We start from the raw sequence: 24,979 nt of genomic DNA, 5'->3' as shown, positions 1-24,979 counted from the left end.
ATACCTGTTATAGAAATGAATATGTACAAACGTGCAGAGAGGAAAAGAGAAAATATGAAAAAGATGTCATAGAAAAGTGTAAAGATCAACCAAAACTATTCTACAGATTTGTAAACAATAAACTGAAAAACAAACAAGACTTGGAGAAATTAAGACAAGAGGGAGTTGAATACACTGAGGAAATGGAAATGGCGGAAATTATGAACAAACATTTTAAATCAGTGTTTACAAGGGAGAACATACAACCTGAAGAGATTGAATGGAAAGAGAAAGTCCCCCCTATGGAAGAAATAGAAGTAACAAAGAATGAAATATTGACACACTTGAGTAATCTTGATGTCAGAAAATCGCATGGACCAGATGAAATAGCAAACTGGATTCTGAAAGAATGCAGGAATGAACTGGCAGACAAAATACATAGCATACTAAACAGTTCCTTGAAAGAAGGAAAAGTTCCAGAAGATTGGAAAAAAGCAAATATAGTACCTATATATAAAGGAGGAAATAAAGAAGAACCTACAAACTATAGACCAGTCTCTCTAACAAGTACAATAGCAAAAATTTGTGAAAGAATTATCAAAAGTAGATGGGTAAAATATTTAGAAAAAAACAAAGTGTTAAATCCAAGGCAATTTGGATTCAGACAAGGACGATCATGCGTCACCAATTTAATATGTTTCTATTCAAGGCTAATAGATATAATACAAGAAAGAGATGGATGGGCGGACTGTGCATTTCTAGATCTAAAGAAAGCTTTTGACAAAGTACCACATAAGAAGTTGCTTAAGAAATTAGAAACTGAAGGAGGAATACAGGGCAAACTGCTAAATTGGATGGAAGACTTTTTGCAAGAAAGAAAAATGAGAGTAGTGATAAGAGACCAGCACTCAAAATGGGATAAAGTAATAAGCGGTGTTCCACAGGGAACAGTACTGGCCCCAATAATGTTTGCTATATATATTAATGATATGGATGAAGGAATTGAAAGTTATATGAGCTTCTTTGCAGATGATGCAAAACTACTAAAAAGAGTGAAAACTGAAGAAGATTATGAATCACTACAGAGAGACCTATATAAAGTACAGGAATGGAGTAGGAAGTGGGAGATGGAGTTCAATACAAAAAAGGGTAGTATAATGGAATTTGGAAAAAGCAAAAACAGAATAACAGGAGCATATAATTTGGGAGAAGAAGGAATAAAAAAAGTAGAAAATGAGAAGGACCTGGGAGTCATTGTTATGAATAATATGTCACCTGAGAAACATATAAATAAGATTTTTGGAGAAACTTATAATTTAATAAGAACAATCAAAGTTGCATTTACATACCTGGATGAAGAAATGGTGAAGAAAATCCTAATCACCCTGATAAGACCAAGATTGGAATATGCAGCAACGATATGGTCACCAAGTACAAAAAAATGTATAAAAAAACTTGAAAGAATACAAAGAGCAATTACAAAATTGGCACCAACACTCTCAAAACTATCATATGAAGAGAGACTAGAAAAACTTGAGCTACAGACACTAGAGCAAAGAAGAGAGAGAGGAGATTTGATAGCTATTTACAGAATCATGAAAGGCATAGAAATTACTGATGGAGAGAATCTGATAAAATGGGATGACAGAAATACTAGAGGACACGGAAAGAAAATAAAAAAAGACAGCTATAGAAGAGATTTGAAAAAGAACAGCTTTCCTCACAGAGTAATAGACAGTTGGAACAAGTTAGATGAGAAAGTGGTGTGTGCAAAAACAATACATGAATTTAAAAATAGTTTAGATAAAATGAGATATGAAGACGGGACCCCACGAGCATAGCTCCCCTTCCCATAAAATACAACTAGGTAAATACACACACACACTTTCATCGGATTCATGGTGCGTGGATTGGAACTCTGGAGAAAAAAAAATGCATTTTTCGTGGATCTCAACTACGAGGAAGTACCTTATTGTATTTGTAGGGAAGGGGAAATCTTGTGGTGTAGTAAAAAGGTAATGAAAGGGGAGAAGGGGAGGGATTACTGAGGGAAATGGAAGAAAATGATGAGGGAGACGAATGGGTTCCCCCTGACAGCAGAAAAAATGTAAACAAAAGATCAGCTGATGACACTGGGGAAATCGAAAATATCAGTAAAAGCATTAAGATTAGAAATATAGATAAGAGCAGCACAATGGAAGGTGAAGAAAATAATTTCCAGGGATTTAATGAGGGGGGGGGAGGATACCAACCTCCCCCGATTGGCAAGACTAGAAGAAAAACTTGAACAAATGACCGAACATTGGGAGAAGAGGTTCGGTAACGTAGCAAAGATTGCGCATAGAGTTGAAAAACTGGAAGAACTTGAGGTGAACAAAAACTTAACTACAGAAATAGAAAATTTGAAAAGGCAGTTAAAAGAAGTAAATGAGGAGAATGAGGAATTAAAGAGGAATAATAAAGACAATAAAGAAGCCATAGCAACAGAAGCACAGGGTTGGAAAAAGATCCAAGAAAACAGTAGAGTTGCATTGACTGGCATAATTAAACAGCAAATGAAAGAACAACTGAAGGCTCAGTTATTAAAGTGATGAGACAGAAGGAGAATATAGTAAGGGACTTAGAAGATAAAAAGATATGTATAATTATATTAGCAATGGAAGAGATATAACCCAAATAGAACCACAAGAATGAATGAGGAAAAAGAAAAAGTAAGCAGTTTACTAGAATTAGTTCAGGAAGATGAACCTGAAATCATGAAACAAATTGAAGAGATGTACAGACTCGGGAAGTATAGTACAGATAAGTCCAGACCAATTAAGATTAAATTCGGGTCACAAACGACGGCAGAGAATATCTTAGCAAAAACAGGGAAACTAGCAACAAGTGAACAATATAAAAAGGTATGGATAAAAAGAGAAATGAATAAAGAGGAAAGAGAGGAGGAAAAAAAGAAAAGACATGAAGCTAAGGAAAAAACAAGAACAGAACAGAGTCAGAAAAAGAGAAATTCTATTGGAGAGTAGTGAATATGAAAATAAGGAAATACGACTTACTAGAGAAAAACAAAAGGGAAACAGAGAATACAATGGAAGTGGTAGAAAACTAAAAGTGTCTTACACAAATACTGTATAGATGGATTAATAACAGGACTGAATGAGCTGAATGATTATCTGAAGGAAAAAGAACCGGACATAATGGGAATTGTAGAAACGAAATTAAAAGGTCCACTACCACCCAACAGTGTAGGACATGATGCATATGATTATTGGATTAGAAACAGAGAGACAAAACAAGGGGGTGGAGTTATGTTCCTGACTAAGAAGGATATAAATGTGAGGTATGTCACATATGGAAAGAATACAGTAGAGATGATTATGATCTTAGTGGAAGACAAAGATAACAAGAGCAGAAAGTTTGTGATAAATTATGTGCCTCCAAAAACAGCCTCGTGGGAAGAGAGTGAACATAAAAGTATGTTAGAAGACACAAGGATAACATTAAATAAGATAACACTGGTCTACAAGGTTTTTGGTGTTCAGGAAATAAAAGTCATTCCTATAGGAAATTGGTCTCCTGAATCCAAAAATAACCTTCATTTTGACCAATCAGGTCTAGTTTTGAAGTTACCAAATTTTCATATAATCACAATGTGCGTACATCCACTCTAATTTTCTTTGCCATATCTAATTCTAATTTTCTATTTTTCCAGATTTTTTGAGATGTGGTGAATTCAGCAACAGAAAATGAGCAAGATGTTGTCTTCCAGAAGGTTTTGCGTAAATTCTCCAAATGTGTTTTGTCACGTTTGTGGAGAATACACTTTGCCTGAAAATCGGAAAAACATCATGGACTTTGTTGAAAGAGCTTATATGGCATATTTTGGGGTCAAGCTGGGAGACCAAGATAAATACTGGGCACCGCATAGTATTTGCAAACAATGTACAGAGCATATGCGACAGTGGACTAAAGAGACAAGGAAAAGTATGAGATTTGCTGTACCAATGGTGTGGCGGGAGCCCAAAAATCACCTAGACGACTGCTACTTTTCTGCCTTAAATTTGAAGGGTATTAACAGGAAAAACCGACAAACGCTTGTCTATCCTAATTTTGCCTCAGCTATCAGACCGGTTCCACACAGTGAAGAGCTTCCTATTCCTGTCTTCAGTGTCTTGCCTCAGATAACTTTGCCCTCAACTGAAGAAATCTCATCACCTGAAGATGACACTGGAGACGAAGACTTTTCAGGTACGACTTTACCTCAGCTTTTCTCCCAGGAGGAGCTGAATGATCTAGTTCGTGACTTGAACCTCCCAAAAAAACTCAGCAGAACTGTTGGCTTCCCGACTGAAAGAAAAGAATCTTCTAGAGAATGGTGTCCGTATAACCTTTTATCGGAGTTGGCATGAAGAGTTCCTTTCTTTCTTTATAAAAGAGGGAGATTTGGTTTATTGCAGAGATATTAGTGGGCTTCTTAAAAAACTTGGTATTGAGGAATATATACCAGATGAATGGCATCTTTTCATAGACAGCTCTAAGCGTAGTTTAAAAAGTGTATTGTTGCACAATGGGAATTTGTATGGCTCTGTCCCACTTGCCCACTCAACAACTCTTACGGAAAAATATGAAGAAATTAAGTTAGTTTTAAAGAAGATACGGTACCATGATCATAAATGGGTCATCTGTGTTGACTTGAAGATGGTGAATTTTCTCATGGGACATCAATCTGGTTATACCAAATACCCATGCTTTCTTTGCATGTGGGACAGCAGAGACCGAGTAAACCACTATGTTAAGAAAGACTGGCTACCTCGAACAAATATGGTTCCATGTAGAGCTGTCAATATATTGGAAGAACCTTTAGTTGAGCGAGATAAGATCATTTTCCCCCCTTTGCACATCAAACTCGGACTGATCAAGCAGTTCGTCAAAGCTCTTGACAAAAATGGGGAGTGTTTCAAATATATCTGCTATGTATTTTCAGAACTGACGATTGAAAAACTGAAAGCAGGGATTTATGATGGAACCATAAATCCGTAAGCTCTTGAAGGACACAAACTTCATGAAAACGATGAGTGAACCTGAAGCATCAGCATGGCGCACATTTGTTGAAGTAGTGCAAAATTTCCTTGGGAACCACAAAAGTGACAACTATAAGGATCTTGTTGCCAACTTAATATCAACTTTTGGTGAAATTGGTGCAAATATGAGCATCAAAATGCATTTTCTTTTCAGTCACCTTGATCGTTTTCCTGAAAATCTCGGAGATGTTAGCGATGAACAAGGCGAACGATTTCATCAGGACATCAAGGAGATGGAAACTCGGTACCAAGGACGTTGGGACTCTGTGATGATGGCATACTACTGCTGGTGTTTAAAACGAGATTCACCAGCGGCTCAACATTCACGGCGCACAAAGAAACGTAAATTTGTTCCTTGAATTTTCTGCCATAAAGCTTTTATTTTATTTTTATATTTGTGCTCTTTTCTGTATAATGGCCTCACTATTTCTTCCTATGTTTTGCTCATGTATGAATAAAATACTTTGTTAAGGAAACAGTCTTGTTTAATTCCAAAAGCCACCAAATATCAATTGTTGTATACTGTTCAAGAAGATTTTATGAGGATTTTTATCATCCAACGTAACTAAAATGGAAATAAGAAGAGTAAAAAAACTAGACCTGATAGGGAACAACTGAATTCAGCAGGCAAAACCACATAAGAATTCGCTAAAATATCTCAACCACCAGGCAAAATTTTTTTTTTTGGTTGCCCAGTGTAATGGAAGATGGAGGAAGAATAGTTATGAAAGAAGTCTGCTGGGAAGAGACGGGTGAAGACGGCTCATGGGGAAGTGTTCTACTCAAGATGATTATTGACCATACAATGACACAGTGGATACAGGAGAACACTAGGTATAGAAATGAAGAAGAACCATCGAGTCTAGACCTAATAATCACATCTGAACCTAGAATAGTGGAAAAGATTGAATATAAGACACCAATAAGTAAAAGTGACCACATATTGATTGAACTGGAACTAAATGAGGAAAAATACATGAAAAGAAATGAACAATATAGAAAAGGAAGAAGGATGTATGAAAAAACAAACTTTGATCAAATAAGAGAATTCTTTCAAAAAGAAAACCGGGAAAGAATATACAAAGAAGAAACAACAGTGGAAGAGAAATGGAATATTTTGACAAAAATTTATAAAAAAGTAGTGGAAAAGTATGTCCCAAGACAAAAACAAGAAAAAGGATACGTAAAGAGCTGGTACAACAAAAGTTGTATGGAGTTAAAAGACAAAAGAGATCAAGCTTGGACCAAATTGAAGAAAGAGAAAAGACCTGAAAAATGGAAAATATATACTTGTTATAGAAATGAATATGTACAAGCATGCAGAGAGGAAAAGAGAAAATATGAAAAAGATGTCATAGAAAAATGTAAAGATCAACCAAAACTATTTTACAGATTTGTAAACAACAAACTGAAAAACAAACAAGATTTAGAGAAATTAAGAAAAGGAGGAGTTGAACACACAGAGGAAATAGAAATGGTAGAAATTATGAACAAGCTTTTTTAATCAGTGTCTACAAGGGAGAACATACAACCTGGAGAGATTGAATGGGAAGAGAAAGTCCCTCCCATGAAAGAAATAGAAGTAACAAAGAATGAAATAATGAAACACTTGAGTAATCTTGATGTCAGAAAATTGCATGGACCAGATGAAATAGCAAACTGGATTTTGAAAGAATGCAGGAATGAACTGGCAGACAAAATACATAGCATAATAAACAGTTCCTTGAAAAAAGGAAAAGTTCCAAAAGATTGGAAAAAAGCAAATATAGTACCTATATATAAAGGGGGAAATAAAGAAGACCCTACCAACTATAGACCAGTCTCTCTAACAAGTACAATAGCAAAAATTTGTGAAAGAATTATCAAAAGTAAATGGGTAAAATATTTAGAAAAAAACAGCGTGCTAAATCCAAGGCAATTTGGATTCAGACAAGGACGATCATGCGTCACTAATTTAATATGTTTCTATTCAAGGCTAATAGATATAATACAAGAAAGAGATGGATGGGCTGATTGTGCATTTCTAGAGAGGGAGATTTGGTTTATTGCAGAGATATTAGTGGGCTTCTTAAAAAACTTGGTATTGAGGAATATATACCAGATGAATGGCATCTTTTCATAGACAGCTCTAAGCGTAGTTTAAAAAGTGTATTGTTGCACAATGGGAATTTGTATGGCTCTGTCCCACTTGCCCACTCAACAACTCTTACGGAAAAATATGAAGAAATTAAGTTAGTTTTAAAGAAGATACGGTACCATGATCATAAATGGGTCATCTGTGTTGACTTGAAGATGGTGAATTTTCTCATGGGACATCAATCTGGTTATACCAAATACCCATGCTTTCTTTGCATGTGGGACAGCAGAGACCGAGTAAACCACTATGTTAAGAAAGACTGGCTACCTCGAACAAATATGGTTCCATGTAGAGCTGTCAATATATTGGAAGAACCTTTAGTTGAGCGAGATAAGATCATTTTCCCCCCTTTGCACATCAAACTCGGACTGATCAAGCAGTTCGTCAAAGCTCTTGACAAAAATGGGGAGTGTTTCAAATATATCTGCTATGTATTTTCAGAACTGACGATTGAAAAACTGAAAGCAGGGATTTTTGATGGACCACAAATCCGTAAGCTCTTGAAGGACACAAACTTCATGAAAACGATGAGTGAACCTGAAGCATCAGCATGGCGCACATTTGTTGAAGTAGTGCAAAATTTCCTTGGGAACCACAAAAGTGACAACTATAAGGATCTTGTTGCCAACTTAATATCAACTTTTGGTGAAATTGGTGCAAATATGAGCATCAAAATGCATTTTCTTTTCAGTCACCTTGATCGTTTTCCTGAAAATCTCGGAGATGTTAGCGATGAACAAGGCGAACGATTTCATCAGGACATCAAGGAGATGGAAACTCGGTACCAAGGACGTTGGGACTCTGTGATGATGGCATACTACTGCTGGTGTTTAAAACGAGATTCACCAGCGGCTTAACATTCACGGCGCACAAAGAAACGTAAATTTGTTCCTTGAATTTTCTGCCATAAAGCTTTTATTTTATTTTTATATTTGTGCTCTTTTCTGTATAATGGCCTCACTATTTCTTCCTATGTTTTGCTCATGTATGAATAAAATACTTTGTTAAGGAAACAGTCTTGTTTAATTCCAAAAGCCACCAAATATCAATTGTTGTATACTGTTCAAGAAGATTTTATGAGGATTTTTATCATCCAACATAACTAAAATGGAAATAAGAAGAGTAAAAAAACTAGACCTGATAGGGAACAACTGAATTCAGCAGGCAAAACCACATAAGAATTCGCTAAAATATCTCAACCACCAGGCAAAATTTTTTTTTTGGTTGCCCAGTGTAATGGAAGATGGAGGAAGAATAGTTATGAAAGAAGTCTGCTGGGAAGAGACGGGTGAAGACGGCTCATGGGGAAGTGTTCTACTCAAGATGATTATTGACCATACAATGACACAGTGGATACAGGAGAACACTAGGTATAGAAATGAAGAAGAACCATCGAGTCTAGACCTAATAATCACATCTGAACCTAGAATAGTGGAAAAGATTGAATATAAGACACCAATAAGTAAAAGTGACCACATATTGATTGAACTGGAACTAAATGAGGAAAAATACATGAAAAGAAATGAACAATATAGAAAAGGAAGAAGGATGTATGAAAAAACAAACTTTGATCAAATAAGAGAATTCTTTCAAAAAGAAAACCGGGAAAGAATATACAAAGAAGAAACAACAGTGGAAGAGAAATGGAATATTTTGACAAAAATTTATAAAAAAGTAGTGGAAAAGTATGTCCCAAGACAAAAACAAGAAAAAGGATACGTAAAGAGCTGGTACAACAAAAGTTGTATGGAGTTAAAAGACAAAAGAGATCAAGCTTGGACCAAATTGAAGAAAGAGAAAAGACCTGAAAAATGGAAAATATATACTTGTTATAGAAATGAATATGTACAAGCATGCAGAGAGGAAAAGAGAAAATATGAAAAAGATGTCATAGAAAAATGTAAAGATCAACCAAAAATATTTTACAGATTTGTAAACAACTGAAAAACAAACAAGATTTAGAGAAATTAAGACAAGGAGGAGTTGAATATACAGAGGAAATAGAAATGGTAGAAATTATGAACAAGCATTTTAAATCAGTGTTTACAAGGGAGAACATACAACCTGGAGAGATTGAATGGGAAGAGAAAGTCCCTCCTATGAAAGAAATAGAAGTAACAAAGAATGAAATAATGAAACACTTGAGTAATCTTGATGTCAGAAAATTGCATGGACCAGATGAAATAGCAAACTGGATTTTGAAAGAATGCAGGAATGAACTGGCAGACAAAATACATAGCATAATAAACAGTTCCTTGAAAGAAGGAAAAGTTCCAAAAGATTGGAAAAAAGCAAATATAGTACCTATATATAAAGGGGGAAATAAAGAAGACCCTACCAACTATAGACCAGTCTCTCTAACAAGTACAATAGCAAAAATTTGTGAAAGAATTATCAAAAGTAAATGGGTAAAATATTTAGAAAAAAACAGCGTGCTAAATCCAAGGCAATTTGGATTCAGACAAGGACGATCATGCGTCACTAATTTAATATGTTTCTATTCAAGGCTAATAGATATAATACAAGAAAGAGATGGATGGGCTGATTGTGCATTTCTAGACCTAAAAAAAGCTTTTGACAAAGTACCACATAAGAAGTTGCTTAAGAAATTAGAAACTGAAGGAGGAATACAGGGCAAACTGCTTAAATGGATGGAAGACTTTTTGCAAGGAAGAAAATTGAGAGTAGTGATTAGAGACAAACACTCAAAATGGGATGATGTAATAAGCGGTGTTCCACAAGGAACAGTTCTGGCCCCAATAATGTTTGCTATATATATTAATGATATGGATGAAGAAATTGAAAGTTATATGAGAAGATTGTGAGTCACAACAGAGTGATCTCAATAAAGTATGGGAATGGAGTAAGAAGTGGGAGATGGAGTTCAATGCTAAAAAGTGTAATATAATGGAATTTGGAAAAAGCAAAAAAAGAATTGTAGTGTATTCACATTAAAGAAATGTTTAGGTTAATGGCGATATGCGCCTTTTGTTTTTGTTTTGTTAAATGTTGAATTCGCGCGCTTCCCGGAGCGCCATGATGTAAACAGTATGAAAATATACACCGTGCCGAAATCACATGTTTCCATTCTACCCTTCCGTGTGACCATGAAGAGCAGGGAAACTGATTGGCACATCAGGAAAAGCCAATACATAACAAGAATAATAGGATCATATAAATTGGGAGAAGAAGGAATAAAAAAAGTTAAAATGAGAAGGACCTGGGAGTCATTATTATGAATAATATGTCACCTGAGAAACATATAAACAAGATTTTTGGAGAAACTTACAATTTAATAAGAACAATCAAAGTGGCATTTACATACCTGGATGAAGAAATGGTGAAGAAAATACTAATCACTTTGATAAGACCAAGATTGGAATATGCAGCAACGATGTGGTCACCAAGTACAATTTTTTTTTTAACAAAACTTGAAAGAATACAAATAGCAATTACAAAATTGGCACCAAGACTCTCAAAACTAGCATATAAAGAGAGACTAGCAAAACTTGAGCTACAGACACTAGAGCAAAGAAGAGAGAGAGGAGATTTGATAACTATTTACAGAATCATGAAAGGCATAGAAATTATTGATAGAGAGGATCTAATAAAATGGGATGATAGAAATACAAGAGGACACGGAAAGAAAATCAAGAAAGACAGTTATAGAAGAGATATGAAAAAGAACAGCTTTCCTCACAGAGTAATAGAGATTTGGAACAAGTTAGATGAGAAAGTGGTGTGTGCAAAAACAATACATGAATTTAAAAATAGTTTAAATAAAATGAGATATGAAGACGGGACACCACTAGCATAGCTCCCCTTCCCATAAAATACAACTAGGTAAATACACACACCAAGTACAAAAAAATGTATAACAAAACTTGAAAGAATACAAATAGCAATTACAAAATTGGCATAAACACTCTCAAAACTATCATAAGAAGAGAGACTAGCAAAACTTGAGCTACAGACACTAGAACAAAGAAGAGAGGAGATTTGATAACTATTTACAGAATCATGAAAGGCATAGAATCTATTGATAGAGAGGATCTAATAAAATGGGATGATAGAAATACAAGAGGACATGGAAAGAAAATCAAGAAAGACAGCTACAGAAGAGATCTGAAAAAGAACAGCTTTCCTCACAGAGTAATAGACATTTGGAACAAGTTAGATGAGAAAGTGGTGTGTGCAAAAACAATACATGAATTTAAAAATAGTTTAGATAAAATGAGATATGAAGACAGGACACCACGAGCATAGCTCCCCTTCCCGTAAAATACAACTAGGTAAATACATACACACACACATATATATATATATATATATACATATATATATATATATATATATATATATATATATATATATACACATATATATATATATACATATATATAAATATATATTATATATATATATATATATATATATATATATATACATGCATATACATATATATACATATACATATATATATACACATAAATGCAATATATAAATATGTATATATTATATATATATATATATATATATATATATATATATATATGTATGTATGTATTTTACCTAGTTGTATTTGCGGGAAGGGGAGCTATGCTCGTGATGTCCCGCCTTTGTATCTTGCAGTGTCTAGTTTGTTTTTAAACTCATGAATGGTTTTTGCGCATACTATTCCATTTTCCAGTTTGTTCCAAGTGTCCAAAACTCTATGAGGAAAACTGTTTTTCTTCAATTCTCTTCTATAGCTATGTTTTTTTATTTTCTTTCCATGTCCTCTTGTGTTTCTTTTGTCCCAGTTAAGTAAGCTCTCACTATCGAGTACCTCTGTGCCTTTCATGATTCTGTAGATGGTCAATAGGTCACCTCTCTCTCTTCTTTGCTCCAGTGTCGGTAACTCCAGTTTAGCCAATCTCTCTTCGTATGATAGGTTTGCAAGTGCAGGTGCCATTTTTGTAGCTGCTCTTTGGATTCTTTCTATTTTCTTTATATTCTTTTTGGTACTGGGGGACCACAATGTCGCTGCATACTCTAATCTAGGCCTTATCAATGTAACCAATATTTTTTTCATCATGTCTTCGTCCAAGTATGTAAACGCCACTTTTATTGATCTTAGCAAGTTGTAAGTCTCCCCGACAATTTTGTTAATCTGTATATCATAGGACAAGTCGTTCGTGATAATTACTCCCAAATCTTTTTCGGATCCTACTTTCTTTACTTTGGTTCCAATTGTATATTTTCCTGATATTCTGTTTTTGCTTTTTCCAAACTCCATTATGCTACACTTCTTAGTATTAAAGTCCACTTCCCATTTCTGACTCCAGTTCCATACCCTATTTAGGTCTTCTTGCAGTGCTTCACAGTCCTCATCAGTTTCTATTTTCCTTAGTAGTTTGGCGTCATCGGCAAAGAAGCTCATGTAGCAGTTCACGTCCTCATCCATGTCATTCATATAGATAGCAAACATTATTGGTGCCAGCACAGATCCTTGCGGTACTCCACTGATCACCTCTTTCCAGTCTGAATATTTTTCTCTGAGCACTACTCTCATCTTTCTACCGGTCAGAAAGTCCTCTATCCATTTTAGTAGGTTTCCCTGTATTCCTCCTATGTGTTCCAGTTTTTTTAGTAGTTTTCTGTGTGGTACTTTGTCAAAGGCTTTTTGCAAGTCTAGGAATGCACAATCAGCCCATCCATTTCTTTCTTGCACTATGTCTATTAGTCTTGAGTAAAAGCATATTAAGTTTGTGGAGCATGATCTTCCTTGTCTGAATCCGAATTGTCTTGGGTTTAATATGTCATTGTCTTCCAGATGTTTTACCCATCTATTCTTGATTATTTTCTCACAAATTTTGGCTATGGTGCTTGTTAGTGATACTGGCCTATAGTTGGTGGGTTCTTCTTTGTTTCCTCCTTTGTGTATTGGTACAATGTTAGCGTTTTTCCAGTCCTCGGGTATCTTTCCTTCTTTGAGTGAGCTGTTTATTAAGATGTGTATTTTGTCTGTTAGTACTTCTTTGCACTCCTTTAGAATCCAATTTGCAATACCGTCCGGGCCATGTGATTTTCTGACATCCAGCCTTGATAAATGTTCTGATATTTCCTTTAGTGATGCTGTAAACTCATTCATGAGGGGAGATTTCTTGTTTTTGTCTATGTCACAATTTGGTATTTTCTCTCTGGTGAAAACAGATTTAAAGTGATTGTTCATGACTTCGGCCATCTCTAAATCTTCTGTGTATTCTATGTTTCCTTGGCATAGTTTCACCAATTCCTGTTTGTTTTTAAGTTTACCATTCACATACCGATAGAATAGTTTGGGTTGCTCTTTGCATTTGTCTATAATATCCTTCTCATGGTTCCTTTTCTCCTCTCTTCTCACATTAACATACTCATTTCTATAGTTAACATAAATTTGCCATTTGCTTTGTTTTTTGTCTTTTCTCCACTTTTTCCAAGCTTTGTCCCTTCTGTCTTTTGCCTCACTGCATCTTTTGTTGAACCAACATTTAATGTACTCTCTCTCTCGCTTTTGTCTTGGTACATGCCTGTTTACCCCTTCATTGTAGTTTTCCATCAATATATTCCATTTCTCTTCCACTGCTGTTTCTTCCCTGTAAAATATTTCCCAGTTTGCATTCCGGAAGAATGTCTTTAGTTTTGTAAAGTCTGTTTTGTTGTACCTCAGTCTTCCTTTCCTATGCTTTTCGTTCCTCTCTATGTCTATTTCTTCCTTTAGTATAGTTTCGATGAGTACATGGTCACTCTTTCCAATTGGTGTCTCATACTGGACTTTATGCACTATTTCAGGCTCTGTTGTAAATATTAGATCTAGTTTCGATGGCTCTTCATTATTTCTGTACCTTGTGTTTTCACGGACCCATTGGGTCATTGTGTACTCCATGGTCATATCTAGCAGTACATTGCCCCACGAGTCATCTCCTCCTTGCACTGTCATGCTGTCCCAACAAATTTCTTTGCAATTGAAGTCCCCCATAACTACCAGATTACCCTTACCCATTAGTATCTCATTGAGTGATTTTCTTGTGTCATCTAGTATTTTTTTATGTTCGATTTCTTTCCAAGCGCTTGTTTTTGGAGGCACATAAGTCACCACAAACTTTCTACTTTTCATATTCTTGCCTTCGACTTTTATCATGATCAATTCAGCATTACCTTTGCCCTCTGCAATTTTTGTCACCTTTAGGTCTTTCTTGGCCAAGAACATGATTCCCCCTCCCTGTTTCTTGTCCCTGTTTTTTATCCAGTAGTTGTATAAACCTTGTCCGATAACAGTGGATGGTATTTCACCTCTTAGTTTGGTCTCTACAATTCCCATTATGTCTGGTTTTGCTTCTAACAGATAATCATTGAGTTCGTTCAGTCCCGAAATTAGTCCGTCAATGTTGGTATAGGCCACTTTTAATTTTCTTCCTTCTCCCTGGTTTCTTCTTCCCTTGTTTTGTTCGTTTTGAAGCGCCATTGTCTTAATCTCAAGTCTATTACTCTCCACTGGAATTCTTTGCATTCTGTCTCTGATCTTTTCAAGTTTTTTTCCTTTGCTTCTTCTCTTAGTGCCCTTTCTTTTTCTAATTCCTCAGTACTCATTTCTCTTTTTATCCATATCTTATTGTATTTTTCACTCTTTGCCAAGTTACCTACTTTTTCAAATATGTCTTCTACTACCACTTGTGACCTTAGTTTTATCTTTAGAGGTCGATTCCTATCCTTAGTATAGCGACCAATTCTGTAAGTCTCTTCTAAGTCTGTGCCTGAATCACTGTCTCCCCCCTGAATTTCATTAAGGATTTCTACTGCTGTCTCTTTTTCTTCTTTTTCTCTCATGTACCTCGCCAATCCTTGTTTTTCTTTAAGCCCATAAACCACAATACATTTCTTCCTATCTACTGTGTCCCTGACCCAATTTGCTTTTTCGTTAATCACTTGAATGATTGTGTCTTTTGCATAATCTTGCATTTGCTGCTTGACTATTTCTTTGAAAGCAATTTCTTTATTTTCAATATTTTCTTTCCACTTCTTAATTTCCTGGATACTGTCCCCACCTAAGTTTTCTTCGATCTTTTGTGTCAATTCTTGTATGTATATGTATGTATGTATATATGTGTGTATATATGTGTGTGTATATATATATATATATATATATATATATATGTATATATATGTATGTATGTATGTATATATATATATATTTTTTGACAAATATTTTAGACATGATTTGGATGATGGAGAACATAAACACAGGGGAAGGCATTGAACCCTAAATACTCTAACATTTTGTTTGCGTAGAACTTCTTCAGAGAGTGTATGGAAAACTGTAACTGAAGTTTATGTACTAAACTTAGTTATCTTGTCAGATACTTGGGAAAGGTCATTTTTCTGGCATGTTCTAGAATTAAAATACTAGTTTGTTTTGCTAAATTGATGAATCCTCCTCGATGGTTCAATGAATTCTTAGTTGAAATATATGCTGATTCTACAATGCTTCTAGTGAATTTATCAAAACCTTCATGCAGCACTTCAGTTCCTCTCCAGTTTGGTAAATGATCGAATTTTTCCGCATGAACTACTAAAGAATTGGACGTCCTATGTGCTTCTATGTTGTTTTTATGTTCATAAATTCTTTTGTCTAATCCTCTTCATGACTCACCATAATATGCCATTGTGCAATCATTGCACTGGATTTTGTATACGACACTGTTTTCGGAATTGGTTCTCTTTTCGGAAGTCTTTACCAAATCACCTATTCTCATATTAGTTATTTTGGCTATGTTTATACTTGTTTTTGTTAAATATTTGTCTATTATTGGTGAAGTTTCTGAGCCAGGTACTGATATAGAATTGGTAGTATTTTCAGCATTTCTCTCTTTCTTTCCACGATTATAAATATACCAAAAATTCACAAACCTAATGCTCCAATGTGACCCATAACTTCAGGGGTTGGCAGTGCACCCCACAGACTAGCAAAATGTCTAGCCAAACCGTTATCACAGGCAATGGGGTCGATCAGTAATACACATTTAACAAATACCAACGATCTTTTCCCAAGACTAAAGGATTTAGATTTCATGGGAAAAAGTTAGTAAGCTATGACGTTAAGGCTTTATTTACAAATGTTTCCACCAACGCCGTGTTAGAGGCAGTAAAGAGAGTAATAAAAGATATGAACGATGCTGACCTACCCGTAAGAAAACAAGATTATACAGAATTGATAGATTTATGCATAAATTTTGGTGCATTTACTTTTAATGATGATGAGTATGAACAACACAGAGGTCTTGCTATGGGTAGTCCTTTAAGTGCAGTGATGGCCTCTCTATACATGGAGTTATTGGAAAAAGAAAACTTTATCAGAATTAATGGTACAGGATCAAACTGGTTTAGATATGTAGACAATGTCCTCGCTATCATCCCCGAAAACACTAACGTAAATAATAAAGTGAGAGTGCTTAACGCGGTCAACATCAATATCCAGTTCACAGTAGAAGAGGAACACAATGGACAATTGCCCTTCCTAGATACATTAATACGACGAGTAAGAAAAACTATGACTTTCTCAGTATACAGAAAGAAAACAAAGAGGATTTGGTACACTACTTCTCCGCACATGATGATAGGACAAAGAGTGGTATAGTAATAGGTTTTTTCTTAGGGCACTATGAATATGTAGCAAAGAATACCTAGAGGAAAACCTTTGACAAACTTGGCTACCCAGAGGGAGTGTTGAGGAGAATAAAAAGAAAAGCAATAAATATTTATAATCATGGAAAGAATGAGAGAAATGCTAAAAAATACAACCAATTTCATATCAGTACCTGGCTCAGAAACTTCACCAATAATAGACAAATATTGAACAAAAACAGGTATAAACATAGCCAAAATAACTAATAAGAGGATAGGTGATTTGGTAAAGACTTCCAAAAAGAGAACCAATTCCGAAAACAGTGTCGTATACAAAATCCAGTGCAATGATTGCACAATGGCATATTATGGCGAGTCATGAAGGGGATTAGATAAAAGAATTTGTGAACATAAAAACGACATAAAAGCATATAGGACGTCTAATTCTTTAGTAATTCATGCAGAAAAATTCGATCATTTACCAAACTGGAGAGGAACTGAAGTGCTGCATAAAGGTTTTGATAAATTCACTAGAAGAATTGTAGAATCATATATTTCAACTAAGAATTCATTGAACCATCGAGGAGGATTCATCAATTTAACAAAACAAACTAGTATTTTAATTCTAGAACACGCCAGAAAAACGACCTTTCCCAAGTATCTGACAAGATAACTAAGTTTAGTACAATTTCACCACCCTTGTCACCACGTCTCGAGGCCCCTTGCCTTCGTTACGTGAGTTTCACTAAATGTTCAAGTTCTTCTTATGCAGTAGGCCCTATGCCCTGTATTTCCTTTAGTCTCACTAGTTTCCAATTTCATTAGGCCCCATGCCTAGTTCTCTCGACCTTTTGGGTTAATAAAAGGGTGGTGAATTTCTTGCTTGTTAAACTAACGGACTACACGCAGAGAGTGCCCACCGGTTCTCTCCATTACTTCAGAGCACCTTCGTTCAGACGTCACTTTTTATTCGTCCAATAGTCTTTTACGTTTCAACACAAGTGACACACCTTAAGGGCGTGTCTTTTCCTTTTAAAGCCAATAGTATTTCTCTACATACCCATTTACCTCCAATCCGAGAGGCTGTTACAGTTCTTCCAGAATTATTGCTGCATAAGCAAAAGCATAGAAGCAAAAACATGACGTCATTGCGCAAGTGGTATGTCTTCACGGAGGTGGTCTGCAGCTAACACAGTTTAGATTACATCAGCGATTATAAAGCAGTCACCTCCGTCGGTGTGTTTACATAGACAGAACGACGCCTTCCAATCTTTGTTTGTAACAACAGTAGGCGTCGAATCTTGACTTGTTGACTCAGCATGTATTTCACCTGATTACCATTCGTACAACTACCGGCCTCTTACATACATAAACTTCAATTACAGTTTTCCATACACTCTCTGAAGAAGTTCTATGCGAACAAAATGTTAGTGTGTTTAGGGTTCTGTGCCTTTCCCTGTGTTTATGTTCTCCATCATCCAAATCATATATATATATATATATATATATATATATATATATATATATATATAGTATATATAATATATATACATATATAATTTGAAAGGGAAATTTCCACCTTACTTCCATTTGGTAACTTCAAGGGTCTGACACTTAGTCTTCTGACTCTGCTCTCCTATTTGCCTCCTTTATCTTATGCTTGACTTCCCTTCTCTTTATTTTGTACCTCTCATATGATTCCCTCATCCTAATTTGTATCCAATCTATAAAAGCTTGCTTCTTCTCTTCTACACATTTCTTTGCTTCCTCATCCCACCACTCACTACCCTTCCTTCTATTTCCTCCCATCCTCCTTGTTCCACACACCATCTTTGCACACCTTATGACTCCCTCCTTGACCCATCCCCATTCCTCCTCCACTCCTAGGTCTACTCTATCCTTCACTCCCTCCCACTCCTCTCTCAGCTTCTTCGTATACTTCTCCTTTTCTTTCTCATTTAAGCAGTTCACTCTGAGCACCTCCCTACCTTTTGTCCTTTTTTCTCTTCCTCCACCTATTCTCCACTCTCAACTTACCTTCCACCAAAAAATTATCTGATATTCCCCCACTCTCTCCCCTTAGAACATGTACATCCTTATAGTTTCGCCGCCGCAGAAATGGGATGGACCAGGAATGGATATAATGTGTAGAAGTAGCTGGCCTTCGGCCTTATATTAATTGTATGTAGGTTAAGTCTATAGGCCTGTACTACATGCATTTGTATCCTCTTGAAAGCACAACCTAAGCCCTGCCGAGCCATGTTTCGGTCAGGTTGGGTCGTGTGCTACTTTAGCGTACACATGAGGCCTATATAAAGATGCCAGTTCTGGTGTCCCCGGCCAGTAAATGTGGTGGACAAGCCCCCTACATGTGCTTCGACGCGGTATTTTGGCTTATAGCATCGCCGCCGCAGAAATGGGATGGACCAGGAATGGATATAATGTGTAGAAGTAGCTGGCCTTCGGCCTTATATTAATTGTATGTAGGTTAAGTCTATAGGCCTGTACTACATGTATTTGTATCCTCTTGAATGCACAACCTAAGCCCTGCCGAGCCATGTTTCGGTCAGGTTGGGTCGTGTGCTACTTTAGCGTCCCATGAGGCCTATATAAAGATGCCAGTTCTGGTGTCCCCGGCCAGTTCCTTTCAGTACTTGTACCCAGCAGTGCCCGACCCGAGCCTCGCGGTCACCTTTGTGGTTTAGGGCAGGGCTCTGAGCCCTGCCCGCGTCGACCCAGCCTAGGTCGACACTTGCGCTAACCAGAATAAAGCAACCAAACTCACCGGAGTCTCCTTCACTCCTTCGGCACCTATGCGCAAGTAACATTCACGTAATGTTACAAGACTACTCGGCTACGTTTCAGAGTTAGTACTACCTGAGACACAGTGCGGATTTAGAAAGGAAAGATGCACCTCTAACATGATTTTTGTCGCCAGACAACTACTGGAAAAAGCACGAGAACAGAGACAGGACCTCTACTTTGCCTTTGTTGATCTATCAAAAGTGTTTGACACCGTGAACCGAGAGATGCTCTGGAAGATCACGACAAAGTGCGGATGCCCACCCAAGTTTATAGCCATCATTAGAGCATTCCATCAAGGTATGTCCGCAAGAGTATGTGCAGGGGGCCTGCTATTGGACCCTTTTGAGGTATCGATTGGTGTTAAACAAGGCTGCATCCTTGCACCCACCATATTCAACTTGTACCTTTCTGCCATTACCCTCCTAAGCACACTATAACACCTGAGCTGAAGACGGCATTGCCATAAACTACAGATTAGACGGAAGCCTATTCAATCCTCAGCTGCTGAAATCTAAAACCAAAGTCCGCACAACCTACATATTTGATCTTCAGTATGCTGATGATGCAGCATACCCAGCCCCAACACAGCAAGCACTCCAGAGAAATATTACAGCCACCAATGGTGCATACCGAGCAGGAGGTATGCTGGTCAATGTGGACAAGACTGAGGTACTTCAGTACCTATTCGAACCCCAATGGCATAACCCCAACATACTCTCCAGGTTTACGGAGGAAGGGGAAGAACTAAAAAATGTGGATATCTTCAAGTATTTTGGTAGCATTCTCTCTTCTACCTGTGAGCTTGAACCAGAGATTCAGAACTGCATTCGCCAGGCCACAGTAAGCTTTGGGAAGCTCAGGGAGAGGGTATATACAAACCGAGACCTGACTGTTAAAACCAAAGTCAAAGTGTATGTTGCCATCTGTCTTCCCATTCTACTGTATGGCAGTGAGTCCTGGACACTTTACAGTAAATAAGTCCGCAGACTGGAGGCCTTCCACATCCGCTGTCTACAGTGCATTTTAGGCATCATTTGGCGTAACCGTGTACCACACGTCGACATTCTTCAAACTGCTAACACCACCAGCATAGAGTCAATGATAATCACCCGCCAGTTGCGCTGGGTTGGACATGTCATACGAATGCCAGAAAACCATCTCCCTCAACAGGTTTTCTATGGTGAACTGAGAGATGGGACCCGTGCGACTGGTGAACAGAAGAAGAGGTTCAAAGACCAGCTGAAACGAAACCTTAAAAAATGAGGTAGAGAACCAAACCAACTGGAAACCCTTGCCTTGGACCGATGTACTTGGCGCTTAACCATCAAGCAAGCAGCTGAGACTTTCAAGGAAAAATGCACAGCTACCAGAAACCTCCAGCAAACCCACAGGCATGAGTACCAGGCCCAAAACCCTCTTCCACCTGGGGACGGTATCCCATGTCCAACATGTGGAAAGCACTGCGCCTCAGAGTTTGGCTTGAGGAGCCATCGGCGCATACATCAGTGACATCGATAATGATCTTACCAATGTTTTACTTTATAAATTTTCAAGAGAGAGAGGACGCCTTCGTCGTCAACGACGGACTGCCTTAAGTAACTAACTATCCAGTTGAGAAGTCTTCTTCTCACACCTTTGCATGCGAGAGTGTCTTAGATAGCCAGAGGACTGGCTAGCTCAAAGGCCCTCTCCAGATCGAGAAAAATGGCGATGGAGGGCTCGCTGCTCACTCCTGCAAGAAGGGTGGCAATGCTGTGGGCCGTACCAGTGCCCTTGCGATAAGCATATATATGCTCATGCAACGGACCTAGTTTCCATGGCAATCTGTTGAGTACCATTCTTTCTGCTGTTTTTCCCATACAGCTGACCAGGCTGATGGGGCAGTAGGCAACGGGTTCCTTGGGTTTGAGGATCTGCACTATTGTGGCTGTCTTCCAGGCTGTGGGCAGTCTCCCGGTTCTCCAGGACACATTCATCACACGGAAAAAGGCCTCATCTCCTGCAGGTCCGAGGTGTGCCAGCATGGAGTAGGTGACTCCGTCCTCACCGGGAGCAGTGTCCTTGTCAGGTCTGTGGGCGGCGATGAGCTCTCCAAGAATATATTCCTCGTCGGTCTCGTCTGTCTGGGCCATCATATCCCCAACATGGTGAATCCTTCCCTCCCGCAGCTGTTGTTGCGTCTCCTGGAGAAACTTATAACTTAATAAGAACAATCAAAGTGGCTTTTACATACCTGGATGAAGAAATGGTGAAGAAAATACTAGTTACTTTGATAAGACCAAAATTGGAATATGCAGCGACAATGTGGTCACCAAGTACAAAAAAATGTACAGTATAACAAAACTTAAAAGAATACAAAGAGCAATTACATAACTAGCACCAACACTCTCAGAACTATCATATGAAGAGAGACTAACAAAACTTGAACTACAGACATTAGAACAAAGAAGAGAGAGAGGAGACTTGATAACTATTTATAGAATCATGCAAGGCATAGAAACTATTGATAGAGAGGATCTAATAAAATGGGATAGTAGAAATACAAGAGGACACTGAAAGAAAATAAAAAAAGACAGTTATAGAAGGGACCTGAAAAAGAACAGCTTTCCCCACCGAGTAATAGACATCAGGAATAAGTTGGATGAAAAAGTGGTGTGTGCAAAAACAATTCATGAATTTAAAAACAGTTTAGATAAAATGAGATATGAAGATGGGACACCACGAGCATAGCTCCCCTTCCCGTAAAATACAACTAGGTAAATACATATCCCTTCCCAGCTTCACCTTCATCCACATCAACCTTGAAGAAACCTCCTTCCACTCCACTACATGCTTAACTATCTCTTTGCTTACTAGTATAGCCACCCCTTCTCTCCCTCGTCCTCTCTTCACTCCTGAAAACCTCCCAACTTCACTCCAAAACTCACACTTGCCCCTCCCTTTCAATTTAGTTTCACTCAAAGCCAGCACATCCATCTTTCTTCTCACAAACATACTGCCTATCTTTTCCCTTTTACTCTCATCTATACCACATCCATGCACATTAAAAGACCCAAACCTTAGGGTACTGGTTGGAAAACTCCTAGACCCTCTTATGCCTTTACTTTTTTTTTTTTTTTTTTTTTTTTTTTTTTTTTTTTTTTTTTTTTAAAGGAATGTCCCCTGTGGGGCTACAGGTAACAGGATTCCTAGTCCTAACCCCAGTCCCGCTTTTTGTCACCTTTTATGACTCAAGTGGGAAGACTTGGTGGCAGCATTCTATCCCCCACCACAGGGTAGGCAAAAAAAAGGAAATGAATATTCAGAGAAATGGTACAGGACAGTAACAAGGGGTTGGGGGACAGCATAATGGAGGGACAGTTGTAGTATAATAAAAGTGTCATAATTTCTCTATGAACAGTCTTCCTCTATCACAGACAAAATGATGTGTGGCTCTGGTCCATAGGGGTGCACCATATAGACCCTAAAGTACCAACTTCATGCTACTTTGCCACAATAACATGCAGCCAATACCCCAGTTATAGAATAGACATGAAAAAAAAAGTTCTCCCCACAGAATGGTGGATGTATGGAACATACTGGATGAAACAATAGTGTGTGCAAAAACAATACAAGAATTTAAGAGCAAATTAGATATGGTGATATATAGAGATGGGACACCATGAGCACAGTTCCCCTTCCTGTAAGACACAACTAGGTAAAACTAGGTAAATACAGTTTAAAGGAACTTGGTCTTCATGAAACATGGGACTTTAGGTGGACTGTAGGCTAGCCACCTATTGTTCTGCGCATTGTGCAACTGGTCCTGGCAGAAGTTCTTCTTGTCTGAGAAGAACCAGAGCATTCCTGGCTTGACTGGGTATTTGACTTTGTTGAGGAGTTTCTTGGCTTTTGTAAGGTGGTTCTCTTGGGCCTTGGCAGTGAATAGTTGGCCCTTGCACCTTTTCTATGAGGAATAGTGAAGATCCTTGTTCAGTGCTTTCCTCATAGTCGCCACTCCAATGCCCATCTCTCTCGCCAAGGTCCGCATTGCTTTGTGATCTTGCTACACCTTTTTTTTTGCAGCTTCTTGACGAATTTCGTTGTGTGGAGAGAGTCAGAGCTCCTGCTATGACCCTTCCTGCTAGCCACTGCTTCCACATCTCCATCACAATTCTCCAGCTCACATCTCATGGCATTCACAGTATTCAAGGAGCACAGAGCTGCAGCTAAGATTTCTAAATTTTTTAATCTGGCACGAATCATGATGATGCAGGTCACTCTCTTCCAATATTCCGGTGCTTTCCAGTCCTCCATACTCTCTAGCTCTTATACCCACCAATAGTACACAGAATCAGCTATCTGTTGCACTTTACTGGTATTAAATCCTTCAAATAGTTCTGAAATGATAGAAGATAAAAAAAAAACCTTCAAATTTAGTGGATATGTGTTTAGAAAGAGAGTTGGTGACAGTTAACACAGTGTCTAGGAAAAAAGTCAAGCATAAATACACATGGGAGAGATTGGTGGATGGAAGGATGGTTGATAAGGCATTAATGGACTATTTAGTGGTATCTAGGTAAAGAGTATGAAGAGTTTTGAATGTCTATGTTCTTAGGGGAGAGAGTAGGGGAATATCAGATAATTTTTTGGAGGAAGGTAAGTTGTGAGTGGAGATAGGTGGAGAAAGAGGAAATGGGTGGAGGGCAGAGATGTGCTTAGAGCAAATTGTTTTAATGAGAAGGAAAAGGAGCAGGAGTACAAGGAGACGCTGAGAGAAGTGTGGGAGGTGGTGAAGGATAGAGTGGTAGTAGGTGTGGAAGAGACTGGAGTTGTTTCAAAGAGGAAGTGACAAGGTGTGGAAAGATGGTATGTGGAACAAGGAGGATGGGAGGGAATAAAAGGAAGGGTAGTGAGTGGTGGGATAATAAAGTGAAGAAGCAAGCATTCAGGGGACTTGTTACAGGGTAGGATGAGAGAAAAATATGAGAGATATAAAGAAAAAAGAAAAGTAAAACAAAAGATAAAAGAGGCAAAAAGGAGAGCAGATGCAACATGGGAGAGGAATATGACAAAAATTTGATAGCAATAAAAAGATGTTTTGGAAGGAAATCAAAGGATTAAGGGGAGGTGAGTCAAGTAAAGAAATGGTAAAAGGGGCATAGAAACATATCTTCACGGAAGAGGAGGCTGCATGGGGAAGATAGGAGGAGTATTTTAGAGCTGTTGCATGTGGAGAAGGATAGGGAAGGATTGGTGGTAGCAGTAGGAGACACTAAGAAAATTATGGTAATGGGAGAGGAAAATGAAGGAGAAATAAGAAAAGATGAGGTGCAAGTAGCTCTGGAAATTATGA

General features: G+C 37.6%; 1 protein-coding gene across 9 annotated transcripts in view; it reads right to left on the bottom strand.

The window, feature by feature from the left end:
• LOC143033486 (protein FAM135A) overlaps positions 1–24,979 on the bottom strand; it is a 1,114,982-nt gene that overhangs the window by 817,998 nt on the left and 272,005 nt on the right. The window lies entirely within an intron of this gene.

Source organism: Oratosquilla oratoria, chromosome 15 (genome assembly GCF_046742065.1).
Source record: "Oratosquilla oratoria isolate Oo_2021 chromosome 15, ASM4674206v1, whole genome shotgun sequence".
Lineage (NCBI taxonomy): Eukaryota > Metazoa > Arthropoda > Malacostraca > Stomatopoda > Squillidae > Oratosquilla > Oratosquilla oratoria.
The sequence above is the reverse complement of the archived record's forward strand: the minus strand, read 5'-3'. Positions and strand labels throughout refer to the sequence as shown.